The sequence below is a fragment of the Bos mutus genome, chromosome 11 (assembly GCF_027580195.1).
Source record: "Bos mutus isolate GX-2022 chromosome 11, NWIPB_WYAK_1.1, whole genome shotgun sequence".
Taxonomy (NCBI): Eukaryota; Metazoa; Chordata; class Mammalia; order Artiodactyla; family Bovidae; genus Bos; species Bos mutus.
In genome coordinates, this window is record NC_091627.1 from 51,769,637 (window position 1) to 51,792,076 (window position 22,440).

The 22,440-nt window shown below is 40.9% G+C and overlaps 1 protein-coding gene across 1 annotated transcript in view; it reads left to right on the forward strand.

The window, feature by feature from the left end:
- Window positions 1-22,440, forward strand: part of CTNNA2 (catenin alpha 2) — a 1,382,498-nt gene that overhangs the window by 1,130,925 nt on the left and 229,133 nt on the right. The window lies entirely within an intron of this gene.

Below are 22,440 nucleotides of genomic sequence, written 5' to 3' on the forward strand. Positions count from 1 at the left end.
AAGTATAAATTAAATTGGTGGTTTAGTCCTAAGTTGTGTCCAACTCTTGTGACCCCATGGACTGTAGCCTGCCAGGCTCCTCTGTCCATGGAATTCTTCAGGCAAGAACACTGGAAGCATAGACCTACCTCAAAAATCCTTGAGGAATACACAAATCTACAGTGAAGTTGTGTTTTTTTTTTAAACATTTATTTTGTCTGTGCTGGGTCTTCGTTGCTGTGCAGACTTCTCTCTAGTTGTAGTGTGGGGCTTCTTATTGTAGTGGCTTCTCTTGAGGAGCACAGACTCTAGGGTGCATGGGCTTCAGTAGTTGTGGGTCCCAAGCTCTAGAGCACAGGCTCAATAATTGTGCATGGGCTTGGTTTTTCCGTAGAATGTGGGATGTGAGGTCTTCCAGGATCAGGGATTGGACTCATGCATCCTGCATTTGCAGGCAGATTCTTTACCATGGAGCCACCAGGGAAGCCCTGCACTGAAGTTTTAACTGAGGGTAATTAAGGAGAAGAGGGGTTTACACAGCCAACATTTGCTTTATTTTTTTTTTCTAATTTTATTTTATTTTTAAACTTTACATAATTGTATTAGTTTTGCCAAATATCAAAATGAATCCGCCACAGGCAACATTTGCTTTAAAAATCTCTTCAGAGGACTTCCCTGGCGGTCCAGTGGCTAAGACTCCACACTCCCAATGCAGGGGACCCAGGTTCGATCCCTGGCCAGGCAACTAGATCTTACATGGCGCAGTGAAGATCCCACATGCCACAACTAAGACCCAGTGCAGCCAAGTAAATATTTAAAAAACATTTTAATACATGCTTTTTTTCCTTAAATGTCCTTTTTCTGTGCACTGCTCCTAGCTCTCCTGATATGACATAGTGACTAAAGCCAGACATGGAATTTCAGTTACCTGGCTTGAATTTTGGTTCTACCACTTGTTAAGGACAGCTGTGCTGTCCTTAAGTCATTTGGACTGTGAACTCATTTGCTTGTATGTACAGTGGAAATAATGGTAAGGTGGTTGTGGTAATGAGCTAACTGGTATATAATAAACTTAGAGCAGGACATGACATGTAGAAAGTTTTAATGAAGTATGAGCTGTTATTATTATAGTCAGGACCCCAGCCCAACCTTTTTTCCCACTCCCCTTTCTTCTCTCTTCTGACTTTTGTATCTTTTTAAAACATATTTATTTATGTATTTATTTACGTGGCTGCATCAGGTCTTAGTTGCGGAACACGTGGTCGTAGTTGCATCATGCAGGCTCTCTAGTTGTGGCACGTAGGTTCAGTAGTTGTGGTGCATGGACTTAGTTGCTTCAAGGCATATGGGATCCCAGTGCTCTGAGCAGAGATCAATCCTGGGTCCCCCACATTGCAAGGCAGGTTCTTAACCACTGGATCACCACTGAAATCCCTGACCTTTGGGTCTTTATATTAATATTCTATTTGCTCATGGCTTCTTCAGATTCTTTCTGCATCTTTTCTTATTGCTCTGTGTCCATATCGAAGCAGCATCCATATTGGAAGGTGAGAGAGTGGGAAAGGTAGTAAATATCTATATTTAATGTCTTGTTTTGTCTCAGTCACACATCCATCAAACTCTAAAGACTATATGGTAGCCTATATGCCAATCTGCATTTCTTCTTTTATAGAAACTGCTAATAGCCTCAATCAGTGTGTATGAATTTATGTATATCCAGGATTTTGATGAGCTCCTTTGGCTATCTGTTTGAGTAGCCCCTTTGGTCACTCCATCAGTGCTAGAATTTCTCAGTTCCTCATTCAAAGCTCCAATTATCAGTCACTGAGCATTGTAGCTGAAACTTTTGTGCTTAGTCAAAGGCATCTTCACCCTCTTTGATGTAACATTGGCTCCCCTTCAATTAGATGCTAATGACACTATTTGCAGCCAATTATTGAGTGTTGACTACATGGTAGATCTTAGGCTTGGTGCTTTTTGTGTATTATTGCATTTAATCTTTGCAATAAATCTTATTAGGACATAGGTTGCAGTTTCCCAGGATAGGGAAACTAAGACCTCAGTAGATCAAGACACTCTTCTAAGGGGTGGGTGAGTTCACACATCCACTACGTGGTAGAGTCAGATTTTAAACCATGGTCATGCCTGAATTGGAAACTACTTCCAGCAAGTTGCTTTGCTTCTTTACAAGGTAAGGAAATAGTTGCCTGTTACTCCAGCATCTTGATTATCTGTCCTCTATTATGCTCTGAAGTCAGTGTTCTTTGCCTAATAGCATGGCGTGTGGCAGACTTAATCTCTCTTTGACAGAAAGCTGAAAATGAAAACACATTTCCCTAGGAAGGAGACATTTGTACACTATGTTAATTTCTATGCAACAGCATTGAACTGCCCAAGTTCAACTTCCAAAGCCATTGCTTACTGGTTGTGTGACTTTGGGCAACCTGCTTTTTCTCTTTGTCCCTCAGCTTCCTCCCCTGCAATATGAGGATAATAATATTGGCTTCACAGGCTTTAGAGAGGAAAAGGTGGAAAATATCATGTAAATTCATAGAATCATTTTTGGTGACTAGTTTGTGCCCTGTAAACTTTATCATCATCATCATTGTGGTTATTTTTACTATTTCTAATATTCTTTTTTGACATTGTTGCTGTTAATCTAGAAGGGTAGGTCAGAGCTATGCCTGTTTTAGTTAAATCATCAGCCAGAGAATGAGCCAGGACCAACAAGAATACATATCATTGCTGATTAAGGACAAAAGGGAGACAGAAGTCATGCAGGCTATCTTCAGGGAGGAAGATGGTGTTTGCTTTCTCTTGCATATTTCTGCCCAAAGACTGACTGCAAGAGGACTAGTAGCCTGCAGAAGTTTGTTAAAGGTTAGCAAATATCACAATTTTTTTTTTTCTCTAAAAAGCAAATAAATAGGCATGTCTTTATATGGTCCATCCTTGCATATCTCCTCCACTCTTCAGTCAACACCTTAAGCCTCAGCCTTTCTAGTCATCTTCCTTCAGGCTCCCTTAGTGGGACAGTTTTGTGATATGGTCAGAGGGCATTAATGAGTCCATCTCTCATAGCTCCCAGTTTATTGATGTGCACTTCTCTGAAGGAGATCTGGAGATGGAGCAATAGATTTTATTTATCATCTTGTTTGTTTTAGCACTTAGCCATCAGACCACACAGGAAGCCCCATCAGAATGACAGGACTGTAGTATAAATGCTGAAGACTCCAGACCAAACATGAGCCATGCAGTGAAAGTTCTCGTAACTTGAACCCCCTCAACACATGCACTAACCCCTACTTCAGTGGGAACCCTGACTACATTTTGCTTTTACTTCTTAATATGTGTATTTCTCCTGTTTCCAAGGAGCTCCCATGTTCCACCCTCTTGGGACAAGAGGACGATCCATTGATGTTAGAATTCCAAGCCATGAATCCACTCTCTCTTTTCCTTTTTTCTCTCTGTTTTCTGTCTGCTTAATGAAGATCCTAAAACCTTCCCCTTCCTCTGGAAGACAAGAGAAGAATTTAATGAGTTTCAGTCTTGAAACCTCTCCCCTTGCCAAATAAAACAGAACTATGAGTGGCTTCAGAGAAAGACCCAGACAAGGGCTCACATCATATTTGCCATTATACACATCTTATTTTCTCTTATTAATTAGTCTCCAGGTAGCTCAGAACAGAAAACAGAGTGGCCCTAGCTCTGACAGGGTCACAAATTTCCATTTCTCTCTGTCAGCACCTTCTGTAATACCCACCTGAAGCTGACAATGACAGAGGCCCACAGTAAGCAACTCAAGCCCACATTTTTCCTCTTACCTGTTCACCTGTTTTAATCTTCCTTTGGGTTCCACAGCTGGGGAAAAAGTAAATTTGTAGTCCAGAAGTATTGTTTGATGAAACAAAGACAGTCTTCCCATGGAACGGAAGTTTACTTAATCGTGCCTTGAGTCTGTGTGTACACAAGTGATGTTCTTTAGTGTTGATTCAGAGAAATATCACCTGCTTTTATAGGATCAGAAGACAGTAATGGAGGCTGAACTAGCCTCCTTCTTCCCAGTTGCGTAGGCAGGTTTTTCAATGGAGAGCAAGGTATAGTTTTCAACCCATAATAGGATTAATTCAGACTGACAGAATGAGGAAATTAATTTTTCAGGTTACCATTTATTCCTTTTTTCTATCAGTCAGTCAAAAAATATTTGTTGAGCACCATCTATGAGCCGTGAATTGAAAAGGAAACAGAAAAGGATTAAGTGAGCTCCTTTACCATTTATTGTTTGCTTGGGGAAACAAAGCCAACACCCATGATCTAATAGAAAGAGCTTTCAGAATCAGGAGAGGTGTGGACTTGTCCCAGTTTGTTGAGTAAGATAGTTTGTGGTGGTGGATTTCCCAGGTGGTGCAGTGGTAAAGAATCTGCCTGCCAATGCAGGAGATGCAAGAAATGTAGGTTTGATCCCTGGGTCAGGAAGATCCTCTGGAGTAGGAAATGTCAACCCACTCCTGTATTCTTGCCTGGAAAATCCCTTGAACAGAGGAACGTGGTGTTTTGCTATCACAGCACCACTGAAGCATTCTTGACTTTCTTTTAGAATCTATGTTGCACTTAGAACAGAATTTTCTAACATTACAGTTCCTAAGAAATTTGAAAAATGAGTATTCCTAAGTCCTCCCTCCTCCCAAGACAGTCTAATTCAGTATATCTCAAATGAGGTGTAGGAATCTGTATTTTTAGAAAGTGATCCAGGTAAGTATAGTGCAGCCAACTAAGGACTACGGGTAGAAACACACTGTCTTGGAAATAGCCTGCAGAGTGTACAAATGTGATGTGCTCATTACATTGAGCTACTCAGAGTGATAGACTGTATTCTGGGACATGATCTTGGACCTGTCCTCCAGTAAATGCCCCATATAATCATGAGTGCAAACATTCTCTCTGTATGTGTGTGTGCGTGTTTGTATTTGATTCTTGTCAAGCATTTTCTTTGGCTTCTAGTTTTCTTTGATTCACTTGGAAATTTTATCAAATTAATTGAAATAAAAAATATGTAGGGATTTTTTTTTTTTTAAAGGAGAATGGCACATTGGAAATGATGTCATTTAGACTTAAAACCCTTACAGCAGGACACTTAAAACTGTTGGACTCCGAACTTGTGAAAATATCTGGGAATTCTAAAAGTGACACAGATTCATAACAAGTGAGAATCCAGTTATATGTAATTTTAAAGACCTGTCAGTATATATTTTCCTTTTGTCTTTATTCCTGTTCTTTGGTGAAAATTAAAAAAAAAAAATGAATAGAAAAGAATTTCTTCCTTAGGGTTCTTTCAGGGGAAACAGGATTTTTCTCATTAAAAAAAAAAAAAAAAAAGGCAAATGTATTCTGATTGCACTAACTTCCCTTAACATGCACTCAAAAATTCCCAACTTTTTTCAATGTTAAGTCTGAAGAGAATTATGACCATCATGAATATGTTCACTATCAAAATCAGAGACATTGCTGAAAATAGATAGATGTTAAGTGTGCTTTCAGTTAAATGGTAGATCTTATCTCTGTGCTTGGTGTCATTTTTATTGTTCACGTAGTTGAATATTTTAGGAAGGAAAGGTTGGTAGTCTAAATTTTGTTCTCCAACAATCAAGAGACCTTGGTATAGTTTTTCTCCTGTAGTGTATTTCTCAAGTGAACCAAATTCCTTCAGAGTCAATCTATTCCTCTTCCCTCTGAAAAAACTCTTGGGTAATATGAGTGAGTGGTATGTGCCTACTCCATGAAGATCATTAGCTGGATTATCACTAGACTTTATTTTTCTAAGGCAAATACATATTGCTGGCTCCTTCCATAGAGTTCTAAGGGTCTTATGGGAGTCTAGAAGCAAGTTTCTCAGTGTATAATTTATTTCTTTTATTCGAGACCCATGTGGGAAGTATACACTTCATTCGTACCAGATTACATACAGGTTTTTGCAGAATTTCATATATGCACAGATGCTTTAATACCTCCTGGAATATGAGGAGGATGTTTGTTAGTTGGGGGAAAGTCACTGGTGGAATAATTCTTCCTTTCCTACCCCATCAGTCAGGCCTCTCCCTTCTTTCTCCTCCCACTCTGGGGTAACTTCAGTTTGAGGATCCTTTGATGACTCCTGATCTTTTAAACAAATGTGTGGGTGGGAAGTTTTTTTTTAGCTCAGTTTTAAAAATCCAATATTGCTATTAACTTGTGTAGATGGTGGTAGGAGAGGGGGCAAGTTAGGGTGGGGATGGAGACAATGTATAACTAAGAAGGACCCTCTTGGCTTGCCCATTCTTCCAGGGAGACAGGAAAGAGAGAGTGAAAGTCGTTCAGTCCTGTTCAACTCTTTGTGGCCCCATGAACTGTAGCCAGTCAGGCTCCTCTGTCCATAGGATTCTCCAGGCCTCCTGGAGGCCTGTTCCCTCCTCCAGGGCATCTTCCCAACCCAGGGATTGAACCCAGGTCTCCCTCATTGCAGGCAGATTCTTTACCATCTTAGCCACCAGGGAAACACAGGAATACTGGAGTGGGTAGCCTATCCCTTCTCAGGAGGATCTTCCTGACCCAGGAATCGAAATGGGGTGTCCCGCATTGCAGGTGGATTCTTTATCAGCTGAGCTACCAAGGAAGCCCAGGGAGACAGGAGCAATATAGAGTTAACCATTTCATCTTATCTTTTCAGAAAAGGAACAAGACAGGGACTTCCCTGGGGGTCCAGGGTTAAGAATCAGCCTTGCAATGCAGGGGCCTCAGGTTCAGTCCCTGGCTGGGGAACTACAATTCTCACACGTGGCAAAGCAACTAAGCCCATGTACCACAACTAAAGAACCCATGCTCTGCAACGACACAGCCAAATAAGTAAACAAACAAGACAGATATGAACATGTAGATTATCTTGTTGAATATTTATGGTAGAGTCTCAAGTAATTAAGGAGGCAAAGATTTGATCCCTGGGTCGGGAAGATTCCCTGGAGGAGGAAAATGGCAACCCACTCCAGTATGCTTGCCTGAAAAATCCTCTGGGCAAAGATGCCTGGTGGGCTAAAGTTCATGGGGCCTCAGAGAGTTGGACATGACTCAGCGACTAAGCATACACACACAGCAGAACCCTAATCGCTGCACTAAGTTCTAGAAAGAGTCAAAATACAGCAAAATATGTTGGTCATGGATTCTCAGATTAAGAGCAACTGTCCAGGAAAGCCTAGTCTCTCTCCTGATTGGGCCCATCACTGACACCTTCTCCATTTTTGTCCTCAAATCTTGTGAAGATCCAAGGCTGCATAGGTGAGCCTCACTCATTAAAGAAAGACACCATTTCCTCCACCTCCTCATTTACTAGGTAAGGGAGAAGTGGGCGTTTTAGGACAATGTTCAACAGTAAGGGTGATTGTACTCAGTTTCACCCTCAATCAGTTATAATCTGAATATTTTCATTCAGTCCAGAAAATAAAACCACTCTTGTTTCTGATAAGCATTCAGCAAAATTGAAAAGTCAGTAAGATTTGCTTGTATTTCCTGTGTTTCACCTACCCTGTATGTTTCTGAATCCTGGATATGCATTAGCATCCCCCAGGGAACTTCAGAAGCTCCGAACCTGCGGGCCCCATCCATGGAAATTCTAATTCAGTTGATCTGTGATGGGGCCTGAGCATCAACCAGGTCAAAGATCCCCAGGTGATGTCTCTGTGTCTCCAGGATTGAGAACCACAGCTGAACTATTTGCATGGATATCATTTCTTGCTGAAATTTTTTTCAACCTGCCTTTCTTTGAACTGATTTTTAAAGGGTCACACTCTTAATAGGCATGGAGCTGATAAGGTTTAATATGTCCCAGGGGTCTTTGCATTTAGCAGGGACTCCAGAAAACCAGGAATCCAAGTAATGATGCTAAAATTTTGGATTGAGGGGCAGCAGTGCTTTCATTTCCCCCATTCCCCTTCCCTTCCTTCCTCTTTCTGTTCCTTCTTTTCTTTCCCCAATTTTTAAAAGTGGTTCTTTAAGAGATTTACACTCAAATTCCTACCATGTGTTTGATTATCTACCTGTGGATGCCCTTCTAGGGCATATTCCTGCTTATACCAAATATTGATGATTTTGGTTTGCACATTTAGTCTAGAGTGTTTGATTAGCCATCTACAATAAGGCTTTTCAAATCAGTAGAAGCTTGGTTAAGGACCTGAAAGACTTAAAAACAAAAATTAAATTCTTTTTGGTCTATTTTTTATTGCAACAATAATACCTGTTCATTGCAAAAACATTAGAAACCACAGATAGGTTAGAACAAACTTGAAATCACCTGTAATCGTTCCACGTGGCCATATGCTTTGAGTTATCTCTGGCTTTCCTTCTGTCTCTGTTCTCTGTTTTCAAATAACTTCCTATACTTAAAATGCCTTTTAATGATCTGTCTCCTGGTACATTTTAAAATAGAGCCTCTGACTAAGGCAGGAACATTTAAGATTTTTAACCAACTTTGTACCTTTGAGTTCAAAATTCATAAAATTTCTTGGAGCTTCAGACATTAGAATGACTGTACAGTTTATCAAGTGATGGATAAAGTCTCAGAGAGATTAAGGAGCTTAACATCAGACAAGTCAGTGACAGTCCTAGATGTGAAATCTAGGACCACTCAGTTCTAGGGGTCATGTGTCCTTCTGGTTTATGCCACACCATGACTTAGGGGCAGAATCCAGGTCTCTAAATGAAAAATGATGCTTCCAAAAGTATTTTGGTTATGTTTGTACATGTTAAGAGAAATTAGAGTTAAGTATGTTATTGGCCTTAGCTAAGACATAAAGCACCTATGGTTGACTTCCCTGAGCATTTCAGGAAAACAGATTCATTGTTTAGGGCATGCATTATGTATGTGTCTTGTCTTCTCCTAATACAGAACTATGATGTTAGAAACCTCTAGAAACAGTAGTATTTAAGCCAATGCATCAGAAACCTTGATTGAAGAGTGTTGTTTCTTTAGAGGTTAACAGATATTTCCTGGAAAATGATTGAACCAGTGTAAACAAACAGATTCCATGGTTGAAGGAGTTCTCCAGGTCTTTAACATTCTTATGGTCACTGTAAATCTCTGAGACATAATATACAGATTTCCCAGTTATAGCAAGAACACTGTTGTTTTCCTTTTAAGGGGCCATTTATTAATTTCTTGATAAACTAATATTATGACCACAGTTAAAAACACACTGATTTAGTGTTAGATTTTGTGTACTGGGAATAAGGGAACAGAAAGGGAGTATCTAGGTTGTTAGTTACCATGTCCTGGCTATTGTAAACAGTGCCGCAATGAACGTTGGGGTGCATGTATGTTTTTGAATTATGGTTTTCTCAGGGTATATGCCCAACAGTGAGATTGCTGGTCATATGATAGTTCTATTTTTAGTTTTTTAAGGAATGTCCATCGGCAGATGAATGGATAAAGATGTGGACATAATGATACTGATGAACCTATTTGTAAGGCAGGAATAGAGATGCAGATATTAGAGAACAGACTTATGGACACAGCAAGGGAAGGAGAGGGTGGGATGAATTGAAAGAGTAGCATTGAAATATATACATTACCATATGTAAAGTAGATAGCTAATAAGAAGTTGCTGTATAACACAGAGAACTCAATCTGGTGCTCTGTGACAGCCTAGAGGGGTGGAATGGTGTGGGCAGTGGGAGGGAGGATCAAGAGGGAGGGGACATATGTATACTTAACAGTTGATTCATGTTGTTGTATAGCAAAAACCAATAGAACATTGTAAAGTGATTGTCCTCCAATTAAAAATAAAATAAAAAGAATATGTGGTACATATATACAATGGAATATTACTCAGCCATAAAAAGGAACCAAGATGGGTCATTTATAGTGATGTGGATGAACCTTGAGTCTGCTATACAGAGCAAAGTAAGTCAGAAAGAAAAAAAATGAATATCAATAATATATTAATGCATATATATGGAATCTAAAAAATTGGTACTGATTGACATATTTGTAGAGCAAGAATAAAGATATAGACATAGAGAATGGACTTCAGGACATAGAAGGGGAAAGGGGAGGATGGGATGAACTGAGAAACTAGCACTGATATGTACCATGTGTAAAATAGATAGCTAGTGGGAAGCTGCTGTATAGCTCAGGGAGCTCAACTTGATGTTATGTGATGACCTAGAGGGGTGTGATGGGGTAGGGGGAGTTGGGAGGTAAGATCAAGAGGGAGGGGGATGTGTGTGTATATATATATATATATATATATATATACACACACACACATATACCTAATTCACTTTGTTGTGGAGCAGAAGCTAACACAATATTGTAAAGCCATTATACTCCAATGAAAAAGGAGAGACTATCTAAAGTATTAAGATGTGCTGAGACCATAGGGTTAATCTGTTGTAATTTAACACATAAAACAAATGCAAATTATCATTTCTTCTCAAGGGTTTCTTTTTATGGTAATTATCTTGTTTGTAATCCCTCTCCTTAACCCTCCAACCACATCTTTTTTTTCTCTTGTTCATGTATTTTCTGAAGTTCCTAACTTTGAAAAAGCAGAATGTCATACACAGTTTTTGCAAACCCAACAGAAGAGACATTTTTCAGATGTTTCCTTGTATCTCTACATTTCCAGGCAAGACAGTCTTAAAAAAATTTTCAGAGGTGTCCCAAGTAATCAAAGTCCTTCTGCTAAGGGCACTTGTTGGTGGCAGATCTGTATTAGTCTATGGTTTATGGTGATTAAAATTTGATATAGCACAGGTAAATCAATAGAATCACTGGGCTAGATGGTAATTTGCTGCGATGGAACTTGAGAGGAGCTTTTCTATTTCTTTTTTATAGTCTTTTGGTCTATTTGTCTTACCCAAGTCTTCATTAATAGCCTCCTGACCATTAAGGTGCCAGTGTTATTAAAAAACAACAACAACAACAACAACAACAACGTTTCCCCTTCCCACTTTGAAAGAAATATTTACATCCTACTTATTAGTCTCTCAAAACATGTGAGTCTTTGTCCTTTGTGTGGCCTTCTCACCCTCTCACATGCCACTGTGAGCATGTGGACAGAGGCCCATCTTATGCTGCAGACCCTTGAGCCCCCATCCATGCTACATCGCACTTACTACCATGTTCTTATTGGACTGGACTTCAGTCAAGAGACTGAGTTCTGTGAATCACTGCACTGGAACTCATACCTAATATAGGCTCCAACCCTTTAGTTGGAACCCCTGCTCTCTTGGAGTAAATAATAACTCAGATTTGATTTGAGCAAAATATTTGATATAATTTTAGGAGGTGGGAATATTTTTAGGATTTTCTTTGTGAATTAAGGAAACTCTAGCCAAAATCAAAAGATTTCACAATCCAAATTCAGGAATTATGTATTCTTCCATCCTGCTGTTAGTTTCTCAGTCCAATAATTACTCTTGAAAAAAAATCATTTTTATGTATATTTAAATCAAGATGTACCAGCTTAGATTCAAATTAAGCATACAGAGGATGGCAACGGAATTTGGGCATGGACAAAATTTTACACTCCAGAATATGAGGGCAGTTTATATATATATATATATATCAGAGCGTGTTGAATCCATTACTAATTTTAACATTTAAACTGTATTTGGTACTTATTATGTGCCAGGCACTATATTAGGAATACAACAGCCATCCCATCAGATATTGCAAATACTTGTATTAGCTTGCCAGGACTGCTATCCTGATAGCAGTTATGACAGAATGGATGGCATAAACAAAAGGGAGCCTAGATGTCTAAGAACAAGGGGTCATCAGGGCTGGTTTCATTCTGAGGCCTCGCTCCTTGGCTTGAGGGTGGCCATTTTCTCCCTTTGCTTTGCGTAGTCTTTCTTCAATGTGTGTCTGTGTCTTAATCTCCTTTTATTATAAGGAATCCAGTCAAATCAGATAAATCCATTTTTACCTTAATTATCTCTTAAAAGGTTCTGAGTACTCCCATTCTGAGGTACTAGGGGTTAGGACTTTAACATACAAAATTTGGGAGATACCCTTCTCATTATAACAAAAATGCTTTTGTGTCCATTTTATAGTTGAGACAAAGAAACTTTAGTTACATTCTTTGCCCATGATTGTGCAGTTAGTCTATAATACAATCAGGAGTGAGAACTAGGTTTATCTAATTCCAGAGTCTGCTCACAGATCTTATATACTGTGGGCCTCAGCTCATCCATCCATTCATTTAATCAACAAGTGTTCATCAAGCATCTCCTGCTTGCCAGGCATTGTGCTAGGTGCTATAAACATTGGTGAGTAAAACAAACATGATTCCCGCTTTTGAGGCTATAATCCAGTCATCTACACTCTAAATGGCTTTAAAGCCAATGGTCCATAAAATTCCATCTGTTTCCCAAATCATTCAGGTGTCATGGGGCTGATTGCCAAAATGGGTGCAGTTCTCTGGGCAGCTCTTCACATTCTAACATCTCAGGCAAAACTGATGTAGAGCCGGAGTCACACACTGTACCCCATTTTGGGTTAGTTCTCTCACAAAGGCATGGAGCTCACTTCAGAGGAGAGGCAGATGCTCCTTGCAGAGTGGGCTGAGGAAAACCAGCTCAGACAATACATTCTGGAGACGGCCAAATGTTCAGACCATCAAGTTTGATCTTAACAGGTTTGGGCTTGCATATGATGAGAATTTGTCTTTTAGATCAGGGAGATTTGGTCTTGGGATAGAGCAAGCACATCTGATCTCTTGGGAAAGTGTTGGCCAGAATGAGGCAAAAGCTCTAGAGTCTTCCACCCAGGTCATGGTGGGAGAGGGTAGGGTGAAGATATATGGGGTTGGTTCTGTCTCTGGTGGAGCTGGAGTTGAAACTGAAAGCCTTTCTGGAGGTCAAGGAGGCAGACTTGATCAATGGATATTAGTTAGAGACTGTTGACTAATGTTCCTGTGGGCACTCATGGCTACATTTACAGCATTTAGCATGCATGGGGACATCAAATGGATTTCCCGTTCCAAATGTGGTGAGATGAATCTCCTAACATACCAGCTGCCCAGCTTTTTCTGGCTCAAGGGCTTTTCAAGATTGAGGAGGCTGGAGGTAGGTCACTACTGGCCTTGGCTAGATATGGTCCAGGCTGGTAGGGCTCTACGGTAACCTCCCACCCACATCCCAGCTCCTTATGGACTTATGAAGGGGTGATTTCAGGAATGTCAGTCTGAGAGCAGCATGCTGACTTGCTCTATTGGTGCCAGTCTTCACCATGGAGGCAGACAGTGGGTGGATGCTCATATGGTTCATTCAGAACAAGCATTCTCTGCTGGCTTCAGTAATGGCTTCGTGATTAGTGAATTTCCCATGTGTGAGCTGTGCTCAGTTAATTCTGTTTAGGTCCACAGAGGCTGTTTAAAAAAAAAAAAAAAAAAAAACCTCAGAGAAACAAGCCAGAGAAGAGAAAACCATCACAGGGCTAGGAACTTGCTTAAATAAGAAGCATTCCAGAGCTCTGTTGGGGAGGATCACAAGGTCTCATAAAGCAAGAGTTGTGTGGGAGAATGTGAGGATGGATGGGGTAACAACATCGTGTAATTTTGATCAGAGGGAGTCGACCCTCTGACCTGAATGTAAATCAAAAGTTATGTTTCTATTCCCCACCCCCGTACTTTCCTGGAGGGTGATTTCCACTGAATGTCAGGCTTTTGTGTAATGAAATAATACCCATTCTATGGGCACTGTTAGCAGCTGTCCTGGCTCCTATAGAAACTTTCCTTGACTGGAATAATAATAAATTATTTCAATCATTTAGAAATTAGCTGCACAATTGTCAAAAGTTCTGGCTTCTGTTAATGTGCTGCTGGAGAAAAATGAAAGGGCAAAGTGGAGGAGAGGAAAACATATTGAGCTGCTTCAAACTGGCAACAAAGAATGTATCAGAACAAAGGCACAGTCGCATGGTTTACTGTTTTCTGGTCTAATTGTCCTTTATCTTAAAAATATTACAATTGATTGGATGGGCTGTCTTTATCAATGGTAGAAATGATCAAATACAAGCAAAGTCAGGGCTGAGGGGGCTGTTATAAGAAGATAGATTGTGTCAGTGTAAGAAAGAGGTTTCCTTTAAAGGGAACATGAGCTGTTCTGGAAGGCCCTAAGAGGCAACATGGTGCAGAGTTCTCCTCACTGAGCTCTGGGGTCAGACTGTCAGGATATGACTTAGCATCTCCCAAACCACTTCACACCTCCCACATGTGCAGAACAGGGAAACCACAGCCCAACCAGAAGTGTTGTTTGGCAGATTAAGGGAGACAGTGTGTGCCTGGCACTTGGTAATAGTCATCTACTTAATATCATTATTCACAAATCCCTTACCACTGGAGATGTTCAAATGTGTGGGGTTCTTTTAAGCCCTATTTAACTCAGAGATTGGGTCCTTTGATTCTGCCTGGTTAAATTAAGGAGCAGATGAGGAGAATCCACTGAGGCTGACTGAGGGCAAGCACCCTGGGCCCTGGGCCCTGCTTATTAGCTTGTCTGGGCAGCGCATAGCATTCTCCATCTCCCCTGTCTCCATCTGCAGCCCCTGAGACAGTGTGGTGAGCTGATGTGTGGCTCAGGGCCAGCCTTGGGCATTTGATCAGCATCAGCCTCCCTCAGAGCTTCTGCCCAGAGCACAGATTGCTCAGTGGGCAGGCGGGCAGTTGTGCTGCCCTCTCTGATGATGGGTTAGCCATGGGAAGGTCTGGTGCCAGAGGTCAGAAGGAAAAGAGGAGAACTGTGAAATCTAATCAAAGGATGTTCATGCTGGAAGGGGGCCTGGAGTCCATTGGAGCTCCGCTCCCTCTTTTCACGAATGAGGGCCCAGAGGTTTAGGAAATGGTGCATGAGCAGAGGCCACATCCCTTATGAACAGCAGAACTTGGTCAAAAGATACATCCTTTTCTTCCAGATCAGTGAGTGCTCTGTTTCAGCTCACTGGCTGCCAGACCTGGCAAATGGATGGCAAAATGGTTAGGTGGAGTGATGAGATGTCTGGAGTTTATGAAGCAGGATTCTTACCCCTATACGTGAAATCAGAAAACCACAACCATGTAATCAATATTCTTAACATCCATCTAGAGTCGGGCCACTGGTGTAGAGGCAGCAATGAAGACGTAAAGAGGAACTATATCCCAGTTAGTAATTACAAGGTAGAATGGGCTGCAGGCAAAGGCCATCTCTCTCTCTCTCTCTTTTTTTTTTTTTTTGTCTGCATTCCTGCAACATGTGGGATCTTAGTTTCCCAACCAGGGATCAAAGCCCATGTTCCCTGGATTGGAAGTGCAGAGTATTAAACTCTGGACTACGAGGGAAGTCCCCTAGGACCATCTTATCATGTGGATGATTAGGAAGGACATTGTCGAACCAATAGCATGGGAAGCAGATTTAGCAAAAACTGTTTTGTTTGAAAGGGCTTCCCCTGGTGGCTCTGATGGTAAACAATCCACCTGCCAATGCAGGAGACCAGGGTTCGACGCCTGGGTTGGGAAGATTCCCTTGGAGAAGGGCATGGCAACACATTCCAATATTCTTGCCTGGAGAATTCCATGGACAGAGGAGCCTGGTGAGCTACAGTCCATGGGGTCTCAAAGAATTGGATACAACTGAGCAACTAATACTACTACTATTACTATTTTGTTGGAAAGATGAGGACAGAGAAATGTGAAGTCAGCCTCTGGATCTTAAGGGCATTAGGTCTCCACAGTACTGAAGATGAGTGGAACTGTGGGTTTCATCCCTTCAGCCCACTTTACCTTTTGTATCTGTAGCTCCTCTTCTCTGTCTTCCATGTGTGAGGGAAAGTATACTCTGACTGATGCTTTCTGCATTAAAGTGAAGGAAACAATATGAGAGACTCATTCACACTGAAGTGATGGTGGCCAGTGCATACTGTCCATGTGATCTTTGGATTGTAAATGGGGACTGAAGGAGGCAACCAGTACTTTACACTGAGCACAGGATCTCCGATAGCAAAATGTTAGACAAGCAGAGGAGGAATTGCTTGGTCTCATGATTACTGTGTGCCAGGTCTAGTCCTAAGGACACTGATGCATTTAATCAATAAAACAAACTTTTCTTTATCTGAGGCAGAGTTCTGTGTGGAAGGTCACCTGGCTGTAACTTCAGAAGTGAACTTAAACAGGCTAGCTCAATAATTTCTTACAGCTGTTTCTACTATGCAACACTTATTATGTAAGCAGTCAATTTTTCGTATTGGTAATATAATTTTCCTGAAGGCTATGAAGATTTCAATTGGAAAGATGGTTCCTTATCTCCAAAGATAAGTGATGTGAGCACTGACTGAGTTTCTAGTCTCTAGGCCAGAAGCTGAACACCTGAGCCAGTGGAGACATTCTGCCCTGCTCTGGATTGTAGACTGAGGTTCTATGTGTAATAATAAATTATTTGGTGTTTTATTGGGGTGGGGGCTCTCACTTTAGAATATCCTGGACTTTGGATTATCCAGGATGGCTGTAGGTTCTGTGAGCTCTGCAGGGAGTGCCATCCAGGAATCACCAGCAATACTCAGACTTATGTGACCTCAGTCATGTGGGTAGAGGTGGGGGCATTGGAGAGAGCCCACCAGTGCTTTAGAACCCAGAGCAAGGACACTTTGTATGATGTTCAACTGGAATGTACATCGTGTAATTTAGCAAAGCTGTTTACATTGCCACTGTAAAATTATCTCTTGGTTCTCAATATCTTACAAACAATTAAAAACAGTTACATGTTTAACAAAATCAATAGTCCTAAAGGAAATCAACCTTGAATATTCACTGGAAGGACTGATGCTAAAGCTGAAGCTCCAATACTTTAACCCTCTGATACCAAGAGCCAACTCATTGGAAAAGACCCTGATGCTGGGAAAGATTGAGGGCAAAAGAAGAGGCTAACAGAGGATTTGATGGTTAGATAAAAATCTAATAGACTCAGTGGACATGAGTTTGAGCAAACTCCAGGAGACAGTTAAGGAGAGGGAAGCCTGGTGTGCTACAGTCCATGGGGTTGCAAAGAGTTGGACATGACTTAGCGACTGAACAAAAACAACAATGTGTTTAAGACTATATTTAGAGTTTAGAGCTTTGAAAACTCAGGCAAGTAATTGTAGCTGGATGGCTTCAGACAAGGTACTTAAACACTTTGAGCCTAAGTTTCCTTAACTATAAAATGGGAAGAGATAATATATAATAGGTGCCTGAGGTCATTTGATGAGAAAATGGGTGGGAAAGCTTTTTTAGTACAATACAGGCACATAAGTACGTACTATTTGTATTAATATTTATCTCTAATATTAGTACTAATTTTACTGATAGTGGAAAAAATTCCAACTGTTTGTGTGATTTTTTTCTAAGTCCCAACTTCTCCCCAGAATTCCCCTTCCAGACCCATCCTTGTATCTTTCCCAAGGCTCTTCACATAGTAGAATCAGAGTAAACACAGGACGGAGGAATACAAACACAGAAGTAGATTGTATCATCTTCTTTTCTCTTGAGAATAAACCTTCATGTGTGGAAAGTGTTAATTTTTCAAAAGTGTTTAATACTTATTACCCCCCCTTTTCTCCCATGGTTAGTTTTCTGCTCCCTAAGATCTTATTTCGTTGTTTTTGTTTAAAAGTCAGGGACCCTCCCAGTTCCTTTGCTTCCTGCTCCAAAATCACTGCAGGTGGTAATTGCAGCCATGAAATTAAAAGACACTTACTCCTTGGAAAGAAAGTTATGAGCAACCTAGATAGCATATTCAAAAGCAGAGACATTACTTTGCCAACAAAGGTCCGTCTAATCAAGGCTATGGTTTTCCAGTATGGTTTTTCCAGTATGTATGGATGTGAGAGTTGGACTGTGAAGAAAGCTGAGTGCCGAAGAATTGATGCTTTTGAACTGCGGTGTTGGAGAAGACTCTTGAGAGTTCCTTGGACTGCAAGGAGATCCACCCAGTCCATTCTAAAGGAGATTAGTCCTCGGTGTTCTTTGAAAGGAATGATGCTAAAGCTGAAACTCCAATACTTTGGCCACCTCATGTGAAGAGTTGGCTCATTGGGAAAGACTCTGATGCTGGGAGGGATTGGGAGCAGGAGAAGGGGATGACAGAGGATGAGATGGCTGGATGGCATCACCAACTCGAAGGACATGAGTTTTAGTGAACTCCAGGAGTTGGTGATGGACAGGGAGGCCTGGTGTGCTGCAGTTCATGGGGTCGCAAAGAGTCGGACACGACTGAGCAACTGAACTGAAGGAAGAAGTTCTAAAGAGGTAGTCTGTTTTGAAAACACAAAAAGGGACCTCCTTAACTTTTCAGCTCAGAGAAGCTCTCCTCTCTTGGCTCCCTCACCCTATATTTCCTTCTGGAGTCAACATTGGGCTGCATGTGAGGAGAGTGAGAAGGAAACTCTATCTCTGTGTAAGAGCCAAGGGATTCAGGAATAGCAGCCGTAGAAATGGATTATACATTTTGTCTAACTTCATTCTAAGTCTTGAGAGACATAAATAAGCTTTCATTTTATTTTCTTAGAAATATTTAGGGTAATTCTATTTAGGCCAGTTGATGAGTTACTTCTGGTTAGCCCTGAGGGATTGTTTGGAAAACTTGGATGCTTCAGTTATTTAGAGTTATGTATGTTATTTAGATGTTATTTAGAGTTAGTATGACTCAGGGTCTGTTAATCACATGTGGACTACTGGAGCCTAATTTATTCATAGTTGAAGGAGTTAGGGAAAATTTAAAAAGTAGATTGTGTCAAATTATAGAGTTGATTTTCTGGACTCTTGAGACTAATAAAGAATACACATGTAAAAAAATTAAGGTTCTCCAAAATATTAGACTATTGATATAACTGAAAAATACATATTTATATTTATGTTTGGTTGGTTGGAATTGCCCAGATAGAGGGCTCAGTTTTTTTATTCATTTTGCAAAAGTCTTTCTCTTTAACCTTGAAGAAGCCTTTCCACTGCTATTTGTGAAAAAATCATTTCTGTAGCCAACTGCTTTCTGAAAAATCAGTGACCCTTCTCCTGTTTTTAAAGGACCTTGAAGTTCACCTCTGTCAACCACACACTGGGAAGCTCTAATCTTCCCCCTGGCAACTTAGATAATAGCTGGTTCATATAGTAGTTGTCTATCTTGGGTTTATATTAGACTGTTCTGAAAGCTTAAAAGAATTGCAAATGACCAGGCCTTCTCCCCTACCCGCTTCATCCCTTCTCCCAACAATTCTGATGGACTTGGTCCAAGGCGGGGTCTTGGATTGGCATTAAAAAAGATGCTTCTAACGTGCAATGGCACCCCACTCCAGTACTCTTGCCTGGGAAATCCCATGGACAGAGGAGCCTGGTAGGCTGCAGTCCATGGGGTCGCTAAGAGGCAGACACGACTGAGCAACTTCACTTTCACTTTTCACTTTCATGCATTGGAGAAGGCAATGGCAACCCATTCCAGTGTTCTTGCCTGGAGAATCCCAGGGACGGGGGAGCCTGGTGGGCTGCCGTCTGTGGGGTCTCACAGAGTCGGACACAACTGAAGTGACTTAGCAGTAGCAGCAACATGCTACCAGGCTGAGAACTACTGAAGTACCTACCATGTTGTGTGCTATTGTGGGAAGGCTAATAGGCCAAAAAGGCCATAGATCTTTCTGACATTTGATTAAGTTAGAAGTCACGGATGAGAAATTAAAACCTGGGGTGTTAAAGAATTAATGTACATTTTAAAAAATTTCAGTAAGAAAGGGACAGTAACTGTTAATCCTAAGAGGATTTCAGAGAATGTGGGCTCAGGCAGAAGCCAGGGAAGAAATGTCCTGCAAAATATGGAAGAGTTAAGGCAGATTGTTGATAAGTGGGGGCTTCCCCTCACTTCCTCGCTAAGTGCTAGAGCCCCTAATCTAGTATGTACCCCATCTCTGCCAGGACACCCCACACAGACCTATAGTTGATCTCGCTTCCTTTTCCTTCCCCTTTCCTTTTTTAACATATACTTTTTTTTATTTATTTTTGGTTGTGCTGGGTCTTCATTGCTGCACTGGCTTTTCTTTAGTTGTGGAGAGCAGGGGCTACTTTTCTGGTTGCAGTGAACGGGCTTCTCACTGCAGTGGCTTCTCTTGTTGTTGAGCAGGGTCTCTAGGGTGTGCGGGCTTCAGTAGTTGCAGCATGTGGGCTCAGTAGTTGTGGATCCTGGGCTCTAGAGCATAGGCTTAGTTGCTCAAAGGCAACTAAGGGGATCTTTGCAGATCAGGGATCTAGCCAGTGTCTCCTGCAGTGGTAGGAGGACTCTTTACCACTGAGCCACCAGGGAAGCCCTCCTCCTGCTTTTCAGTGCTTTTAACAATCACCTTCTTTTTTACAGGAACAGAATCTGCTTTAGGTATGCTCTGCTGACTTCCCTTTGTCACCTTGTTCTGATTCCCATAAGAGACACCTCTCAATTCCTACAGAAGGGTACTTAAATCTTTGCAGGCCTGAATGAACACCCAGAGTCAATGTGTGAGAGCTGGTTGAGCAGGCAGAGACTTGGGACATCCATATAGTGTCAGTGTGCTGGAGGATTGGGTGATCCTATGTGCCGCTCCAAGACTCACAGGGATTTTCTCTGCCCAAACTTAACTTCGGAAATGCTCAAACCTCCCTGGGAACTATAACATCAAAGCTTTGAATGCAAATTACTTCTTCACGACTTAACTTGGTTAAGACTTTATGGATAAGTCAGGTCTGACTCCATTAAGGAGGCTAATTTAAGCTCAGTTAACTTCTTTATACTTTGCCCAAAGAAGAAAAGAAAAATCTTTGTGAAATGGGTCCTCCTGGCAAACTGCTGTCAACCCATGGCCTGCCTTTCTTTGGAAATGCAGAAACCAGCACATATTATCCTTAATCTTGATTGACAGCCACTTAGTGAGCAGACCTTTCCATGGTCTTTGGAGAATTATAACACATATTAAGTACACCTATATCTTGTTCATTTTTATGCACACACTCATAGGCAGTGCTTTTGAGATCTTAGCATGAGGCTTCTAGAAGAAAAATAAACTGCTAAGACTCACAAAAGAATAAAGGATTCAAAAGGAATGCAAGTTTGGCTTTAGGTAAAACCAGAGTATGAGAAAGCAGTTAGTAAGCTTGTCCTATATATACTGTGTCTATATTCCTCTTTGTCTCTCTCTTTCTCTCCATACCTCTCCCCCTTCCTCCCTCTATCTTTCTCTATCTCTCTCCCCTGACCCCAATACCCTTTATCCATCTATCTTCATGCCACCATTATAAGTTTTATTTATTTTAAGAGTTTGGCAAATAATCTACCACGTCTTTTATTCTGCACACACATACACAAGTTTTGTTTACTGTAAATGTTATTTATTGGCTTACAACTTGCTTTTCTTACTTTACAGATCTAGAACATTCATATTCTAGGTAATTTGAGGACATCCCCCTAACTTGGTAATTCTCAAACTTTAGCAAGCATCAGAATGACCTGGAGGACTTACTAAAATGCAGATGGATTGGGCCTCATCGTACAGAATTTCTGATTCAGTAGATTTGGAGGGAGTCCCAAGAATTTGCATTTCTAACAAGTTCTTAGGACATACTTTAAGAAAGACTTTTCTAACTCATTCTGTTTGGTAGCTACATAATCTGTAATGGTAGAGTTATAACGTGAGTTTTTCAGCCATTCTTTTGTTGGCACACAAGCAATAATTTTTGCCTCTCCATTCAGTAGTGAGATAAATGTTCTTGTAACACTATCTTCATGTTCTGATGCTTTTATTTTGATAGCTCCAAAACCTTTAGAAAATGTCTTCTGAACTAGATTATGAGTCACAGGATAAAATCAGTCTCACTGCTTTGTAGTTACACTTCAGTTAGATCTTAGTCATCAGACTTGGATCCAAATGATGCTGACTTTTTCCAGAAGTCAACCCCCCCTACCCCCCTCAGAAGAAGGATATTTCCACTTTTGTGGATAATCAAAGAAATGTCCCCTATGCTCTTACAGCTGTTCCGGAAGAGGGACTTGAGCTGAAAGTATTGTCAGTATGGTTGGTTAAGTTTTGTGCATAGCCTTCCTGGGGATCTACTTTGTAAGAACACCATCCACTGCTCCATAAAAAGGTTTGGTGGTGTTTCCATTGTTGTTTAAAAATCAGTCAACTTATTTTGTATTTGCAACTCACATTGGTGCCTTAGGAAAGCAAGCCTGGGAGATGGGAATCTTTGCAAATTCATTTTGTCTTATTATTGAGGAAAATGTGTCTCAGGCTGGCACAGATAGTTTTCTAAGCCTGTACCTGATGGTATGGACTTCCCAGATGGTGCTAGTTGTAAAGAACCTGCCTGCCAATGCAGGAGATGTAAGAGAGACAGGTTCAGTCTCTGGGTTGGAAAGGTCCCCTGCAGGAGGGCATGGCAACCCACTCCACTATTCTTGCCTGGAGAA